This window comes from Salvelinus namaycush, chromosome 31 (genome assembly GCF_016432855.1).
Source record: "Salvelinus namaycush isolate Seneca chromosome 31, SaNama_1.0, whole genome shotgun sequence".
NCBI classification, from domain to species: Eukaryota; Metazoa; Chordata; class Actinopteri; order Salmoniformes; family Salmonidae; genus Salvelinus; species Salvelinus namaycush.
This window is the reverse complement of record NC_052337.1, coordinates 30,389,762-30,407,435: the sequence shown is the minus strand read 5'-3', so window position 1 is coordinate 30,407,435 and position 17,674 is coordinate 30,389,762.

Below are 17,674 nucleotides of genomic sequence, written 5' to 3'. Positions count from 1 at the left end.
TTGCTTGTACTGATGAATGTGGTACCTTCAGGCGTTTAAAAATGGCCCCCAAAAAGGAACCAGACTTGTGGAGGTCTACAATTTTTTTATGGGGTCTTGGCTGATTTCTTTTGATTTTTCCATGATGTCAAGCAAAGAGGCACCGAGTTTGAAGGTTGGCCTTGAAATACATCCACAGGTACACCTCCAATTGACTCAAATGATGTCAATTAGCCTATCAGAAGCTTCTAAAGCCATGACATAATTTTCTGGAACTTAGTGTATGTAAACCTCTGACCCACTGGAATTGTGATACAGTGAATTATAAGTGAAATAATCTGTCTGTAAACAATTGTTGTGAAAATTACTTGTGTCATGAACAAAGTAGATGTCCTAACCGACTTGCCAAAACTATAGTTTGTTTATAAGAAATTTGTGGAGTGGTTGAAAAAACGAGTTTCAATGACTCCAACCTAAGTGTATGTAAACTTCCGACTTCAACTGTAGCTAGTAGCACTGAAAAACTTTCATAAATGTGCTTGCTTTGCTTTGTATGAAGTCTGAATGCTGTGTAGATATAGGATCCTGAATCATAATGAGATAAATAAATTCATGAGTTACAGTTGTTTTTGTTTAACCTTTATTTTACCCTTGAGATGAATAATCTTTTTCGATTGAGAGTATATAATGCCCCTTCCTTCACATTTAACTGTGATGGAACAAAGTAAAACAGTTGTACTACCTTCCACTTTAAATCCCATCCCTTACCTAATTAATGTCAGACTTTGAAATGCACAGATCCATAGATGCAGACACTGGCATGGTTTTGCCTCTCAAGGGCCTCTTTAGAATTTGTGGGGTGGGACATTAACATTTAAGAACAATTAGCATTTTGTGGCTTTTAGATACAAATGATGACAGATAGGTGATAGAGATCATTGGGGCTATAAGATGACATGGTCTAATCACCAGCTTTCTTTGATGTAGAATGGATTGTCTGTGGCTGTGTCTGTCGGCTGCCATGCTAATTTATTTGTTGCTTTCTCATTGCGCTTGTTAATCGGCCAGACATGAGCGCTTGTAAGACAGAGTAGATCCATGCTAAATCCCCTTTGCCTTGCATGTTTACTAAAACAAGACATGCAAGAACTGCTCTCAGCTTCATTGAGACCTGGGATCACATCTGGCTTAATGTAGCTACTTACTTAATCTCCTCCTGGATAAATATATGTAAAGATACTTTATTTTATGAAAATATGTAACACTTTTTGGTTGGGATTTCGAAGCAACAATGGAGAGGACTATTTTCGGTTAGTTTAAATGGTTTAGGGTGGCAGGTAGCTTAGCGGTTAAAAGTGTTGGGCCAGTAACTGAAAGATCAGTGGTTTGAATCCTCGAGCTGGCTAGGTGAAAAATCTGTCGATGTGCCCTTGAGCAAGGCACTTAACCATAATTGCGCCTGTAAGTCGCTCTGTATAAGAGTGTCTACTAAAATGTAAACATGTATTGCTTATTATTTACATTTCAAAAGCGTGGTTGAAAAACAGCCTGGTTAGTCACATTGATATTAAACAGAGTTACTTCCATGGTTAGGCCTTATTTACAGGCTGCACCAGAGACAGTCGCTGTCCAGTGTAATGTGGTGCTGAACATCAGAATTCTGTCAATAATTTCAATGGTGCTGAATCTCCTATCACTGCTATTACAGCTTGTTTCCTGTGACAAAGATACCACACACTTAAAGCAAACAGGTATACAGTGCCTTCGCAAAGTCTTCAGACCCCTTGACTTTTTCCACATTTTGTTAAGTTACAGCCTTATTCTAAAATTGATTAAATATATTTTTTCCTTATCAATCTACACACAATACCTCATAATGACAAAGCAATAGCAGGTTTTTAGATTTTTTTGCTAATTTATAAAAAATAAATGGAAATATGAAATTTACATAAGTATTCAGACCCTTTACTCAGTACTTTGTTCAAGCACCTTTGGCAGCGATTAGAGCCTTGAGTCTGACGTTACAAGCTTGGCACACCTGTATTTGGGGACTTTCTCCCAATCTTCTCTGCAGATCCTCTCAAGCTCTGTCAGGCTGGATGGGGAGCGTTGCTGCACAGCTATTTTCAGGTCTCTCCAGAGATGTTCGATCAGGTTCAAGTCTGGGCTCTGACTGGGCCACTCAAGGACACTCAGAGACTTGTCCCGAAGCCACTCCTGCGTTGTCTTGGTTGTGTGCTTAGGGTCGTTGTCCTGTTGGAAGGTGAACCTTCACCCCAGTCTGAGGTCCTGAGCGCTCTGGAGCAGGTTTTTATCAAGGATCTCTCTGTACTTTGCTCTGTTCATCTTTGCCTCAATCCTGACTAGTCTCCCAGTCCCTGCCGCTGAAAAACATCCCCACAGCATGATGCTTCCACCATCATGCTTCTCCATAGGGATGGTGCCACGTTTCCTCCAGATATGATGCTTGACATTCAGGCCAAAGAGTTCAATCTTGGTTTCATCAGACCAGAGAATCTTGTTTCTCATGGTCTGAGAGTCTTTAGCTGCCTTTTGGCAAACTCCAAGCTGGCTGTTGTGCCTTTTACTAAGGAGTGGCTTCTGTCTGGCCACTACCCTAAAGGCCTGATTGGTGGAGTGCTGCAGAGCTGTTTGTTCCTCTGGAAGGTTCTCCCATCTCCACAGAGGAACTCTAGAGCTCTGTCAAGGCAAGCAACACTGAAGCATGCATGAGATGACCAGCTGTTCCAGATGACTATGTGATCACGCTCTCCGTAACCAATATGAGCAAGACCTTTAACCAGGTGAACATTCACAACGCCATGGAGCCAGATCGATTACCAGGACGTGTACTCAGAGCATGCGCGGACCAACTGGCAAGTGTCTTCAACCTCTCCCTGACCGAGTCTGTAATATCTACATGTTTCAAGCAGACCACCAAAGTCCCTTTTCCCAAGAAAGTGAAGGTAACCTGCCTAAATGACCCACTCAAATTCGCATACTGTCCCAACAGTTGCACAGATGATGCAATCTCAATCGCACTCCGCACTGCCCTTTCCCACCTGGACAAAAGGAACACCGATGGGAGAATGCTTTTAATTGACTACAGCTCAGCGTTCAACACCATAGTGCCTTAAAAGCTCATCACTATGCTAAGGACCCTGGGACTAAACACCTCTGTCTGCAACTGGATCCTGGGCTTCCTGATGGGCTGCCCCCAGGTGGTAAGGGTAGGCAACAACACATTTTCCACGCTGATCCTCAACACTGGTGCCCCTCAAGGGTGCATGCTTAGTCCCCTCCTGTACTCCGTGTTCACACACCACTGCGTGGCCAAGCACGACTCCAACACCATCATTAAGTTTGCTGATGACACAACAGTGGTAGGCCTGATCATCGAAAACTATGAGACAGCCTATAGGGAGGTGATCAGAGACCTGACAGTGTGGTGCCAGGACAACAACCTCTCCCTCAACCTGATCAAGACAAAGTAGCTGATCATGGACTACAGGAAAAGGAGGGCCGAACACGCCCCCATTCACATCGACAGGGCTGTTGTGGAGCGGGTCCAGAGTTGAAAGTTCCTTGGTGTCCACATCACCAACAAACTATAAATGGTCCAAACACACCAAGACAGTCATGAAGAGGGCACGACAACACATTTTCCCCCTCAAGAGACTGAAAAGATTTGGCATGGGTCCCCAGATCCTGACCCCAGATCACGGTAAGGTCTGATATCAACAGGCTCAGAGACAGTTTCTATTTGAATAGCCATCAGACAGCAGAACACTTGAACTGGACTGACCACCTGCTCTGATTCGTATACACGACTAATAAAACTTGAAACTGGAACTTTAAAAAAGTTGTTGGCTCAACTGCAAGTCTGTTCATCGATAATAAGCGATGAAATCCTAGAATTATCTACAATCCTTTAATCGGAAGATTATGTTAGCTAATCAGCACTTAATGCCCATAATTGTGCAGTTTAATCTTGACATTATCTCATAACGCTTGAGTTATCTACTCGGTATGAAATACTGGAAAATATTGCTTTCCTTATTTAAAATAATTCATTTAGAAAAATAGATCCAAAACTATACCGTTATATAATATGCACTGGAAAACACTAATCTGCACAGTTGAGACATGGGAAAAGACAAAGTAAAATGCAAACTATTCTCCCCCCCAAAATGTTCTTGAAGAGAGCACATAAGACAGCTCTTGCTCTTCTCTTGAGCCTTCCCTGATATATTTTTTTCTAAAATAATTTAATATGCTTTGTTAATCCATTCCCCAGCCTCCCACTCTGATCCCAGGGATGTGTGTGCGTTGGCCTCTCTCCCTCAGTTCTGCATCAGAGACGTACCAAATCTGCCTCATTCCAGCCATAGAGATGAACACAGAGTAATTGAGGTTAAGGATGTTTGTCCTCATTTCATTTAAGGCTCTAATTTATGTACTGTAATCCAGGATGAATTTCTCTCACAATTACTGTCTCTCTGATAATGATTAGCAGCAGTATCCTGTTGCCACCAGTAACCAGCTCCTATATTGTACATCTACAGCTGTTGCTGTGCTATAGCTTTATCTCCTCTACCTCTGCCTCCACTTCCACTGCCTTTGCTGCTACACTTCTGCTAGCTCTACCTATAAAATAAGCTTTTATCATAAATCAGTCGATTTTATACTGCTCCCTGCTTCCACTGTGAACTTTACAGCTCTCTCCCATTTCTAAATAAATGTGTGTAAAATAATGGGTTTTAAGTGTGTAAGGGGTACTTCATTTCAATATTGCAATTTCAGTGTGACCAATTAATCTGTGTTGCATGATGGCAGTCCTGCATCGGTAATATGTCACGAACTTCTATGGCTTGAAAGTCTTTTTAATTGTATGTGTCTTAAATCTGAGTGAACACACTCAATATTGCAGTATATCACGTATAGTGCTACTAAGCCAGAGCTTGGCTCAGCACTAATACATACAGTGCCTTCGGAAAGTATTCAGGCACCTTGACTTTTTCCACATTTTGTTACGTTACAGCCTTATTCTAAAATGTATTAAATCGTTTTTTCCCATCATCAATCTACACACAATACCCAATAATTACAAAGCAAAAACAGGTTTGTAGACATTTTTACTAATTAAAAAAACAACAACAGAGGTATTACATTTACATAAGTATTCAGACCCTTTACTCAATACTTTGTTGAAGCACCATTGGCAGCGATTACAGCATCAAGTCTTCTTGGGTATGACTTGACAAGCTTGGCACACCTGTATTTGGGGAGTTTCTCCCATTCTTCTCTGCAGATCCTCTCAAGCTCTGTCAGGCTGGATGGGGAGCGTTGCTGCACAGCTATTTTCAGGTCTCTCCAGAGATGTTCGATCAGCTTCAAGTCTGGGCTCTGGCTGGGCCACTCAAGGACATTGAGAATCCATTTCTGAAGCCACTCCTGCGTTGTCTTGGCTGTTTGCTTAGGGTCATTGTCCTGTTGGAAGGGGAACCTTCGCCCAGTCTGAGGTCCTGAGTTACAGCCTTATTCTAGCAGGTGTTCATCAAAGATCTTTCTGTACTTTGCTCTGTTCATCTTTGCCTCGATCTGACTAGTCTCCCAGTCCCTGCCGCTGAGAGTCTGAGAGTCTTTTGGCAAACTCCAAGCTGGCTGTCATGTACCTTTTACTGAGTGGCTTCCGTCTGGCCACTTTACCATAAAGGCATGATTGGTGTAGTGATGCAGAGCTGTTTGTCCTTCTGGAAGTTTCTCCCATCTCCATAGAGGAACTCTAGAGCTCTGTCAGAGTGACCATCAGGTTCTTGGTCACCTCCCTGACCAAGGCCCTTCTCCACAGATTGCTCAGTTTGGCCGGGCGTCCAGCTCTAGGATGAGTTTTGGTGTTTCCAAACTTCTTCCATTTAAGAATGATGGAGGGAGGCCACTTTGTTCTTGTGATCCTTCAATGTTGCAGACATTTTTTGGTACCCTTCCCCAGATCTGTGCCTCGACACAATCCTGTCTCGGAGCTCTAAGGACAATTCCTTTGACCTCATGGCTTGGTTTTTGCTCTGACATGCACTGTCAACTGTGGGAACTTATATAGACAGGTGTGTGCCTTTCCTGGATCATGTCCAAACAATTGAACTTACCACAGGTGGACTCCAATCAAGTTATAGAAACATCTCAAGGATGATCAATGGAAACAGGATGCGCCTGAGCTCAATTTCAAGTCTCATAGCAAAGGGTCTGAATATTTATGTAAATGAGCTATTTCATATTTTTTGCACATTCATAATTTAAAAAAAGTAAAACCTGTGTGTAGATTTCTGAAGATTTTTTTTCATTTAATACGTTTTAGAATAAGGCTGTAACATAACAAAATGTGGGAAAGTTAAGGGGTCTGAATACTTTCCAAATGCAATGTACTATAAGCTCTCTGCTCCTGTGTCTAAGGAGACACTATCAATGTTGAAAGAATACGTCTAGACTATGGATTCTCTTGCATCTATTCCTAATCCACTTGTTGAGTTAGCAAAATGTACTATAAATGATGTGTTTGATCTTGGCGTTTTACCTTGACAAGGAGAGGTTAATTCCTCCATTTTGTTTGTCTTTGAAGCCCCTAACTCCCATGTCCCTTGGTAACCCCACCTCTAGTAATTACCTACTATAGAGGAGAGCATGTTTCCATGTAGGCAGCAGCTCAGGGTAGAATACCAAAGATGTTCTATTCACTGACGTTGAAGTGTTTTAATGAGCTCAGACATACAATTTGAGTATCTTATTCTTAATTTCAAAGACACATTAGAATAAAACATCTTGAGCCATTTTATCTTGAGATTACATTTTCTTTCCCCATTGCTAGTAGTGCAATGTCCTTATGGATTTCTACTTATTAAGGAAACCCATTACTGAGAGTGATTGAATAGGGAGGGCCCAATGTATTTTGCACATTCCATACCATACCGTACCTGACCCATGCTCTATGCTGAGGGCTTAGGCTATATGTCATATTATTTGGTTCTCTGAAGTGCTCCATGGTGCAGCTCTCCCGGGGCTGGCCACTCTGCTCACATGGGCACTCTGGGTAATAGCGTTTGCGTCAGCCCACCACAAGAGCACTGTGCATTCAAATGAAATATCAACTTGTCGCTCCGCCAAGGAAGACGACAGCTGACTCTGCCATGGCTGCCAGAATCCAACCCAGTCTTATGAAAGGGCCAGCCTCTTAGACGATTTTAAATGAGTTGCTTTTAAATGAACTAACCTTGAAGGAGCTCGATGCCATCAATGTATTTTAGCAACAGAGAGAAGCGGGAGGAATTTGGATAGATTTTTATCTGCAGTGCAACCCTGAGGTGGTGGCTATGCTTACACCAGAACCTTGTTTCATGCCTTCGACTGTGTAAAGAAGGTTCTGTGGAATATACTACCATTATGCAACGGCCTTGAAGTAGAACGTTGTTGTTGAAAATGACATTAGAATAAGTTGAGCTGTCAGTGTTCATCATTTTATGATATTTTCCTCTCAATGATGTTTGTAGCAGAATTAGAGCATTGGGAGGCACATGCTCAATTTGTTCATTCTGAAATCAGATTGAAAAGTAAGTTTAGTCTATAAGTGTAGCATTACAACATTGGATAGAGAGGGTACCCGATAAAACCTTTGGCTGGGGGTATTTTATGTAATGCTAATGTTAGCTAAGCATTGTAATGAATATAAAATAAGTTTGTGTGCTCCTGTGTGTGTGTGTGTGTGCTCTAGTGTTTGTGTGCTCCTGTGTGTCTGTGTGTGTGCTTGTGTGTGTCTGTAAGTAATTGTAGTCCTTTGTCATTGCACCTCTCATGTTCTTTTTTAATTCCCCTTGGTATGCCTAGAGAGGCAGGCAATGGCATAACACTTTGTTTACTCTATCTCACAGGCTTGTTGATTCATCTCTGTTTAAGTGGTTTCTAGAGAGTATTGGCGCCACATTGGGAAGGGGGACTCCTGGCAGGCCCTATATTATGTCAGATCTATGTGGGGGGGGGAAATCAGATTACGTCTGAACAGTACGCCATGTTTAATGACCAGTAATGGCCACGTCTCTCTGCCTGGCGCTCTTTAAAAGCCCCGAGGGAGCACAATAAAGACACTTCCACTGGGTGTTATCGCTCCGCTTCCGTTCGGAGATCTATGTTGAGCCGATGTGTGCTAATTAGCGTAGCCGTCTTGCGAAGTCATCAATGAGCCCGAAGCACGAGAGACTGGTCCGACCCCAGATAATATGTTACACCTGGAGAATTTCTCTCGTGGTTGAAATATGTCCAGAAGTGTCTCTATTGATTTCCCCCTTATAGCATAGGCCTTTATTGAGAGGCACGTGTGCTAATGCAAGCCACCAAATCATCTGTAAGTTATTTCATGGAAGAGAGGGTTCTCTGTAGGCTCATTGAGGGATGTGCTAACTGTTCCAGTGGGATTACCATTTAGGTAAAAGTGATGAGTCTGTAAATTGCAATGGATGCTTGGCCAGCTCTGTCGGTGTACTCTTAATAAAGGTGGGGGCACTGGCTTTGCATACTGTATCAGTTTGAGGACATCAGAGCTTAATTTACACACAGTAGCTTGAATCATAATTTCCAACACAGTTTGAATCATAATTTCATAAACTGGAAGAAGTATTGCAGGCTGGATGATTTTCTCTCACAGAGGTGTTTTTTATACAACTATGAGCCAGAGACTTATGGGAATTCTCTCCTGTAATGGGTTTAATTTTGGTAACTCATCTTTGAAAGCCAGCCTCAGAATATCAGGGTAATTCTGGGCTCAAATGGGTCACTGATCAATTACAGCCTCAAAATGGATGCTGATCATTTTCTGACCATACTTGTTATGAGTGTGACGTTTAAACTTTTACATGGATTTGGGATCGTTAATGTTTACAAAAAATCCTGAAACATTTTTCACAGAATTTAAATCACAGTGCAGTTATCACAAAACTGCCACTAACGGGTCTTAATCATCATCATAAAGGCAAAACGTTTACAAATACCTAATGCAAAAATACTATAGGCCTAAGTAGGAGGAGTAATGAATCTTTCAAATGATCAATTATTCATCATCATTAACAGTTGGAAAAATGGCAGAAAGTAAGACAGGGAAGGCACAGCAGTAAAATCCTCTATGGCAATACTTTGAGAAGTTAAATGAGAACGTGATGAAATGAGTAGGAATTGAGCAAGTGTGGCAGCAGGCTACAGGTGCAATGTTGAAAGGGAGGCAACGTGAGACCCAAATCGTTGCTGGCAGCAGTGTGATAAGGGACGGAGTGAGAAAATCACAGTGCTGATTGCAGTTGATATGCAGCCATTGTCAATGGTAGAGGATGTCAGCTTCAATACCCTAATGGTATATAGACTGCAAGATGCCATGTAAAAAAACGTGATGGCCTGGATGGAGAAATTGTACAATGATTGCTCTGCAAGTACAAAACGCGAGCTCTCAAACACCATACGTGGCATTAACAACAGATGGTTGGATGTCTATAAACACGCCGTCATACATCACTGCAACAAGCCATCACATTGATGAGAAGTGGGACTAAAGGCCCATGTACTGATAAGTGAGAACATGGAGGAGAGGAACACAACAGAGAACCTAAAACGGCATTAATTATATTGTTGCTGAGTAGGTCGGGTACAGCAGTAAGGTGAGTGCCGTCTGGTAGGTAGCCTCGACTGTGGTTGATTTGAACTGCATCGCCCCCTAGCGGTCATACGTAGGACTATATCTGAATTGTGAATTCACATCATTTTATGATGGTATTGAAATGGTAAGACATTTTTTTACATTTGTCACAACCCTAATACTTGTTTGTCAGAGTTTAAAAATGTTTACATGGATGAATGGCAACTGAAATCCAGAACCAAAGGACTGTGAGATGAAAGATAAAACAAGGCCAGAGTTTTTTTCTAGATCAAAAAGGGATTAGTTAGTGGGTGTGGCAATGGGCACGGTCAGCCCGTCGGCGAGGCAGAATTTGAGAGAGAATTTTTGAGATCCCCATTTTGGCGGTGTAGACAATGTTTTTTAAATTTTTATTGTAGACAATGTTATTTTTTTTAATACCAATTTTCAGAAATGTTCTACATTTCTCCATGGATCTGAGATACATTTTTGACGTTTTAAAACGAATTTCCTGCAATTCTACACATTTTGCCATTGAGCTGAGAGAAAATGTTGCAGTTTAATTCAAGCTAATTTCCTGCGATTCTATCCCTTTTGCCATAGCGAATGCTGTGTTATTTTGCTCAAACGTAATAACATACTGCTAAATTTGTAATTATCTCTAACTGTCAAGCTTTTATTTTAGTGATTGTTATTTCTCAAAGATGACATCTTTTAAAAAAATATTTAGGTTCTTTAGTCGTTTAAGTTTACACTAAAAGTTTTTCCATTCCGAAAATGTATTTCTAAAGTATGTATACACTGAGCAAAAATAGAAATGCAACATGTAAAGTGCTGGTTCTATTTTCATGAGCTGACATAAAAAATCCCAGAAATGTTCCATATGAACAAAAAGCAAGTGTCATGCTAACTGTGTGAATGTCCACCAGAGCTGTTGCCAGATTATTTAATGTTAATTTCTCTACCATAAGCCGCCTCCAACGTCATTTTAGAGAATTTGTCAGTACGTCCAACCGGCCTCACAACCGCAGACGACGAGTACCCATGCCAGCCCAGGACCTTCAGATCTGACTCCTTCAACTGCAGCATCGTCTGAGACCAGCCACCCGGATAAAACTGTGGGTTTGCACAACCAAAGACTTTCTGCACAAACTATCAGAAACCTTCTCAGGGAAGCTCATCCTCACTAGGGCCTTGACTTGACTGCAGTTCGGCGTTGTGACCGACTTCAGTGGGCAAATGCTCAACTTCGATGGTCACTGGCACGCTGGAGAAGTGTGTTCCTCATGGATGAATCCCAGGTTCAACAGACAGACAGCGTGTATGGCGTTGTGTGGGCGAGCGGTTTGCTGATATCAACGTTGTGAACAGAGTGCCACATGGTGGCAGTGGGGTTATGGTATGGGCAGGCATAAGCCACAGATAACAAACACAATTGTATTTTACCGAGGGCAATTTGAATGAACAGAAATACCATGACGAGATACTCAGGCCCGTTGTTGTGCCATTCATCCGCCACCATCACCTCATGTTTCAGCATGATAATGCACAGCTCCATGCCGCAAGGATATGTACAGTCGTGGCCAAATGTTTTGAGAATGACACAAATATTAATTTCCACAACGTTTGCTGCTTCAGTGTCTTTAGATATTTTTGTCAGATGTTACTATGGAATACTGAAGTATAATTACAAGCATTTCATAAGTGTCAAAGGCTTTTATTGACAATTTCATGAAGTTGATGCAAATAGTCAATATTTGCAGTGTTGATCCTTCTTTTTCAAGACCTCTGCAATCCGCCCTGGCATGCTGTCAATTAACTTCTGGGCCACATCCTGACTGATGGCAAACCATTATTGCATAATCAATGCTTGGAGTTTGTCAGAATTTGTGGGTTTTTGTTTGTCCACCCGCCTCTTGAGGATTGACCACAAGTTCTCAATGGGATTAAGGTCTGGGGAGTTTCCTGGCCATGGACCCAAAATATCGATGTTTTGTTCCCCGAGCCACTTAGTTATCACTCTTGCCTTATGGCAAGGTGCTCCATCATGCTGGAAAAGTCATTGTTCGTCACCAAACTGTTCCTGGATGGTTGGGAGAAGTTGCTCTCAGAGGATGTGTTGGTACCATTCTTTATTCATTTCTGTGTTCTTAGGCAAAATTGTGAGTGAGCCCACTCCCTTGGCTGAGAAGCAACCCCACACATGAATGATCTCAGGATGCTTTACTGTTGGCATGACACAGGACTGATGGTAGCGCTCACCTTGTCTTCTCCGGACAAGCTTTTTTCCGGATGCCCCAAACAATCGGAAAGGGGATTCATCAGAGAAAATGACTTTACCCCAGTCCTCAGCAGTCCAATCCCTGTACCTTTTGCAGAATATCAGTCTGTCCCTGATGTTTTTCCTGGAGAGAAGGGGCTTCTTTGCTGCTCTTCTTGACACCAGGCCATCCTCCAAAGTCTTCGCCTTACTGTGCGTGCAGATGCACGCACAGTGAGTGCCCCGATCCCACAGCTGAATCAACTTTAGGAGATGGTCCTGGCGCTTGCAGAACTTTCTTGGGCGCCCTGAAGCCTTCTTCACAAGAATTAAACCGCTCTCCTTGAAGTTCTTGATGATCCAATAAATGGTTGACTCAGGTGCAATCTTACTGGCAGCAATATCCTTGCCTGTGAAGCCCTTTTTGTGCAAAGCAATGATGACGGCACATGTTTCCTTGCAGGTAACCATGGTTGACAGAGAAAGAACAATGATTCCAAGCACCACCCTCCTTTTGAAGCTTCCAGTCTGTTATTCGAACTCAATCAGCATGACAGAGGGATCTCCAGCCTTGTCCTCGTCAACACTCACACCTGTGTTAACGAAAGAATCACTGACATGATGTCAGCTGGTCCTTTTGTGGCAGGGCTGAAATGCAGTGGAAATGTTTTTTGGGGATTCAGTTAATTTGCATGGCAAAGACGGACTTTGAAATTAATTGCAATTCATCTGATCACTCTTCATAACATTCTGGAGTATATGCAAATTGCCATCATACAAACTGAGGCAGCAGACTTTGTGAAAATTTATATTTGTGTCATTCACGACTGTACATAATTCCTGGAAGCTGAAAATGACCCAGTTCTTCCATGGCCTGCATACTCACCAGACGTCACCCATTGAGCACGTTTGGGATGCTCTGGATCGAAGTGTACGACAGCGTGTTCCAGTTCCTGCCCATATCCAGCAACTTCGCACAGCCATTGAAGAAGAGTGGGACAACATTCCACAGGCCACAATCAACAGCCTGATCAACTCTATGTGAAAGAGATGTGTCCCTCTGCATGAGGCTAATGGTGGCCACAGCAGATACTGACTGGTTTTCTGATCCGCGCCCCTACCTTTTCTTTTAGGTATATGTGACCATTCCCAGTCATGTGAAATTCATAGATTAGGAACTAATGAATTTATTTCAATTGACTGATTTCCTTATATGAACTGTAACTCAGTAAAATCTTGCAATTGTTGCATATTGAATTTATATTTTTGTAAAGTGTATATAAACTCTGTTGCCAGTTTATTAGGTATTAGTACAATCTAGTACCTGGTCAGAGCCCCCTTTGCTTCCAGAACAGCCTGAATTATTCAGGGCCTGGAAACATTGCTCAATTGGTATCAGGGGAAACATTCCCCACACCATTACACCACCACCAGCAGCCTGTACCATTGACACCAGGCAGGATTGGGCCATGGACTCATGCTGCTTTTGCCAAATCCTGACTCTGCCATCAGCATGACACAACAGGAACTGGGATTCGTCAGACCTGGCGATGTTTTTCCACTCCTCAATTGTCCAGTGTTGGTGATCGTGTGCCCGCTGAAGCCTCTTCTTCTTGTTTTTAGCTGATGGGAGTGGAACCCAGTGTGGTCGTCTGCTGCAATAGCCCATCCGTGACAAGTACCAACGAGTTGTGCGTTCAGAGATGCCATTCTGCACATTACTCAGACCACTGTTGTAGAGGTCGACCGATTATGATTTTTCAACGCCGATACCGATTATTGGAGGACCAAAAAAAGCTGATACCGATTAATGGGCCGATTTTTATATATATATATTTGTAATAATGACAAATACAACAATACTGAATGAGCACTTTTATTTTAACTTAATATAATACATCAATAAAATAAATGTAGTCTCAAATAAATAATGAAACATGTTCAATTTGGTTTAAATAATGCAAAAACAAAGTGTTGGAGAAGAAGGTAAAAGTGCAATATTTGCCATGTAAAAAAGCTAACGTTTAAGTTCCTTGCTCAGAACATGAGAACATATGAAAGCTGGTGGTTCCTTTTAACATGAGTCTTCAATATTCCCAGGTAAGAAGTTTTAGGTTGTAGTTATTATAGGAATTATAGAACTATTTCTCTCTATACCATTTGTATTTCATATACCTTTGATTATTGGCTGTTCTTATAGGCACTATAGTATTGCCAGCCTAATCTCGGGAGTTGGTAGGCTTGAAGTCATACACTTGCTTGAAGCACATGCTTGAAGCACAGCGAAGAGCTGCTGGCAAATGCAGGAAAGTGCTGTTTGAATGAATGCTTACGAGCCTGCTGCTGCCTACCACCGCTCAGTCAGACTGCTCTATCAAATCATAGACTTAATTATAATATAATAACACACAGAAATACGAGCCTTAGGTCATTAATATGGTCAAACCCGGAAACTATAATTTCGAATACAAAAAGTGTATTCTTTCAGTGAAATACGGAACCGTTCCATATTTTATCTAACGGGTGGCATCCCTAAGTCTAAATATTGCTGTTACATTGCACAACCTTAAATGTTATGTCATAATTAAGTACAATTCTGGCAAATTAATTAGTCTTTGTCAGGAAGAAATGGTCTTCACACAGTTCGCAACGAGCCAGGCAGCCCAAACTGCTGCATTTACCTGTCACGCCCTGACCTTAGAGATCCTTATTTATTCTCTATGTTTGGTTAGGTCAGGGTGTGACTCGGGTGGGAGAATCTATGTTTTCTATTTCTTTGTGTTTTTGGCTGAGTATGGTTCCCAATCAGAGGCAGCTGTCTGTCGTTGTCTCTGATTGGGGATCATATATAAGTTGTGATTTTCCGTTTGTGTTTTGTGGGGAGTTATTTTCTGTTTAGCTGGTTTGTTGCCTGACAGAACTGTGCGCTTTCATTTTTTCTACTTTGTTATTTTGTTGAAAAAATAACAAAGTGTTCAGTTTATTAAAAATCATGAACGCCTACAATGCTGCACCTTGGTCTTCTTCTTCATCCGACGAGTGCCGTTACAATACCCTGACTCTGCTTGCACAGAACGCAAGAGAAGTGACACAATTTCCCTAGTTAAAAGAAATTCATGTTAGCAGGCAATATTAACTAAATATGCAGGTTTAAAAATATATACTTGTGTATTGATTTTAAGAAAGGCATTGATGTTTATGGTTAGGTACACATTGGTGCAACGACAGTGCTTTTTTCGCGAATGCGCTTGTTAAATCATCACCCCTTTGGCAAAGTAGGCTGTGATTTGATGATAAATGAACAGGCAGCGCATTGATTATATGCAACGCAGGACAAGCTAGATAAACTAGTAATATGATCAACCATGTGTAGTTAACTAGTGATTGTGTTTTATAAGATAAGTTTAATGCTAGCTAGCAACTTACCTTGGCTCCTTGCTGCACTCGAGTAACAGGTAGTCAGCCTGCCACCCAGTCTCCTCGTGGAGTGTAATGTAATCGGCCATAATCGGTGTCCAAAAATGCCGATTACCGATTGTTATGAAAACTTGAAATCGTCCCTAATTAATCGGCCATTACGATTAATCGGTCGACCTCTACAATGTTGTACTGCACCATTATTTATGTGACCCGCCTGTTACCTAGCATGATTCTTGCCTTTCTCCTTCGACCTCTCATCAACGAGCTGTTTTCGCCCACAAGACTGCCGCTGACTGCACCCAGTCGTTCGTTAAAGGCCCAGGAGGCCGGGAGTTTCTGAGATACTGGAACCGGCGCACTAGGCCCCGACGATCATACCACACTCAAAGTCGCTTAGGTCACTCATTTTGCCAATTCTAATGTCCAATCGAACAGTAACTGAATGCCTTGATCAAATCAAATTAAATGTATTTATATAGCCCTTCGTACATCAGCTGATATATCAAAGTGCTGTACAGAAACCCAGCCTAAAACCCCAAACAGCAAGCAATGCAGGTGTAGAAGCACGGTGGCTAGGAAAAACTCCCTAGAAATGCCAAAACCTAGGAAGAAACCAAGAGAGGAACCAGGCTATGAGGGGTGGCCAGTCCTCTTCTGGCTGTGCCGGGTGGAGATTATAATAGAACATGGCCAAGATGTTCATAAATGACCAGCATGGTCAAATAATAATAATCACAGTAGTTGTCGAGGGTGCAACAAGTCAGCAGCTCAGGAGTAAATGTCAGTTGGCTTTTCATAGCCGATCATTAAGAGTATCTCTATCGCTCCTGCTGTCTCTGGAGAGTTGAAAACAGCAGGTCTGGGACAGGTAGCAGGTCCGGTGAACAGGTAAGGGTTCCATAGCCACAGGCAAAACAGTTGAAACTGGAGCAGCAGCACGGCCAGGTGGACTGGGGACAGCAAGGAGTCATCATGCCAGGTAGTCCTGAGGCATGGTCCTAGGGCTCAGGTCCTCCGAGAAAGAGAGAATTAGAGAGAGCATACTTAAATTCACACAGGACACCGGATAAGACAGGAGAAGTACTCCAGATATAACAGACTGACCCTAGCCCCCCGACACAAACTACTGCAGCATAAATACTGGAGGCTGAGACAGGAGGGGTCAGGAGACACTGTGGCCCCATCCGATGATACCCCCGGACAGGGCCAAACAGGCAGGATATAACCTCACCCACTTTGCCAAAGCACAGCCACCACACCACTAGAGGGATATCTTCAACCACCAACTTACCATCCTGAGACAAGGCCGAGTATAGCCCACAAAGATCTCCGCCACGGCACAAACCAAGGGGGGGCGCCAACCCAGACAGGAAGACCACATCAGCGACTCAACCCACTCAAGTGATGCACCCCTCCTAGGGACGGCATGGAAGAGCACCAGTAAGCCAGTGACTCAGGCCCTGTAATAGGGTTAGAGGCAGAGAATCCCAGTGGCGAGAGGGGAACCGGCCAGGCAGAGACAGCAAGGGCAGTTCGTTGCTCCAGAGCCTTTCCGTTCACCCTCACACTCCTGTGCCAGACTACACTCAATCATATGACCTACTGAAGAGATGAGTCTTCAGTAAAGACTTAAAGGTTGAGACCGAGTCTGCGTCTCTCACATGGGTAGGCAGACCATTCCATAAAAATGGAGCTCTATAGGAGAAAGCCCTGCCTCCAGCTGTTTGCTTAGAAATTCTAGGGACAATTAGGAGGCCTGCGTCTTGTGACCATAGCATACGTGTAGGTATGTACGGCAGGACCAAATCGGAAAGATAGGTAGGAGCAAGCCCATGTAACGCTTTGTAGGTTAGCAGTAAAACCTTGAAATCAGCCCTTGCCTTAACAGGAAGCCAGTGTAGGGAGGCTAGCACTGGAGTAACATGATCCAATTTTTTGGTTCTAGTCAGGATTCTAGCAGCCGTATTTAGCACTAATTAAAGTTTATTTTGTGCTTTATCCGGGTAGCCGGAAAGTAGAGCATTGCAGTTGTCTAACCTAGAAGTAACAAAAGCATGGATTCATTTTTCTGCATCATTTTTGGAAAGAAAGTTTCAGATTTTTGCAATGTTACGTAGATGGAAAAAAGCTGCCCTTGAAACAGCCTGTCTGCCTGCTTTATATAGCAAGCCACGGACATGAGACTCACTGTCTACCTAATAAACTGCCTACTGAGAGCCTTCAGAAAGTATTCATAGTATTCATTCACTTATTCCACATTTTGTTGTGTTACAACCTGAATGCAAAATTGATTAAATTATAGTTTTTTCTTCACCCATCTCCACACAATACCCCATAATGACAAAGTG